We start from the raw sequence: 1911 nt of genomic DNA on the forward strand, positions 1-1911 counted from the left end.
ATCATGCTGCATTCTTATTACTATTTTTGTGAATAAGATATTGGGGTGTGGCTTTAGTTATTAAATGGTTAATTAATTAGTATCGTATCGAAAATAATATCGATAAAGCCATATTTATTACTAAAATATCAGTATCGTATCGTTTAGTTTTTTTTTACTGTATTGCCCATCACTAATTACTCCTCTCAAGAATGACCAAGAGAACTGTAGTAAACTAATCTTATGTATTTGTAAGCAGTTATTATCAATATTGTAGTTATTATTAAGTGTTAATGTTATTAATAATAGTTAGGTTACGTTATTATTAGTGATTATGTAATGTACCTAAACATAGAACATTTTTAATGTTTTTAAGTTCTGTACTGCATACACAATACTTAGTTGGTTAGTTCTAAGTTACTTCTTTGAAAAGTATCTTCGTTATCAAGAGCAAACGCGTGCTATTGTTTTCACTAAGTCCTGAAGTTAACACAAGAACTCAATGTCAGTAGAGATAGGTAGACGACTGTAGTCGTACTACAGTAAGAATGAGTTTAGACCCTCAATAACAGTCCTTTTATTATATAGGCGGCAGCCTATATGAGGGAAGCAGGTGGATTTTCAATATGATTTTCAAGCACTTATAGTATCTTACGTTGTACAGCCTTATAAATGGCTCAGATGAGTTCCCCTTCACTGAGCAATTCTCCTGGCATGTTTAAAGTGGACTGTAATGTAGCAGTCCCGACATTTCTGGAGAATAGGCCCAAAATTCAAAAATTTGCAAAATTTTTTAGACTTTTCTTCTTTCATCCTCTATCTACACAGAAATCATTTAAGCTAGGAAAACGCTCGAGTTGGTTTTTATATCATTCCTTTGTGCTTGGGTCAAGGACTGGACATGTGGTTTTAAAAAGAAGCAAGGACAAAGAAAAAATGAAAGACAAAATCCATCTGCAGACACTGCGTGGATTTGTGGTTTGACGCCATTTTAATTAATGCGCATGTGATTGGAATGAATATAATTAACCTAACCACAGATTGTAATTATAAAAAATGAAAACAAGTAAATAAAAACAATAAAAATGGAAAAGTAGTAGGAAAAAAAGTAAAAATTTAACAAGAGGGCACTTCCAACTGGTGTGATTAAAACTTCTACACCATTGCCTTTAAGATAGTCCTACCACTTTTTCATTATTAATGTTTTCATTTACTTGTTTCCTTTCTTTTTCTTAAATATATAAATTACATTTTGTAATGATTCTGATTCATAATCTAGTAAGAATGAGTTTAGAACCTAAAAGTCAGTCTTTTATAAGAGTACATCCATGCACAGGATTTCTTCCCAATGTGAGATTGGACAGAGGCATCAAGCTCAAAAAATGAGGAGATGGACAGAAGAGAGAAAGGTGGATGTAGTGTGGTGTAGGTTTAAAATGAACCCAGGGGAAGAGCTTAACTAGCTGCTTGAGACCCTTAGCAACTGTGAAGTCATAGAGAGCATTAGAGTTGGAGTTACAGCCAGACCAGCAGATTAGTGTTATTCTAGTTCTTTGGAACTAGAACTAAATGGCATGTAGTTCTGTCCTTTTTCAGTTGGTTCCTAAGAACTAGAACGAGAACTAACTACATGACTCTAATAGGAACTAGAACCAGAACTAGAACTAATACAGCAATCTAAAGGGAACTAGAACTAAAACTAGAACTAAACACGAGTTTAAAGGGAACTAAAACTAGAACTAGAACTAAACACATGAATCTAACGGAACTAGAACTAGAACTAGAACTAAATGCATGACCTTAAGGGGAACTTAAACTAGAACTAAAACAAAAATTTAAATATAAAGGGAACTAGAACTAGAATTAAAGGGAACTGTAAATAATAGTAAAGTAAAGCCATTTATACTTAGCACCTGGTAGTGAAGATAACAT

Source organism: Amphimedon queenslandica, unplaced genomic scaffold, assembly GCF_000090795.2.
Source record: "Amphimedon queenslandica unplaced genomic scaffold, v1.1 AMPQUscaffold_13408, whole genome shotgun sequence".
NCBI lineage: Eukaryota > Metazoa > Porifera > Demospongiae > Haplosclerida > Niphatidae > Amphimedon > Amphimedon queenslandica.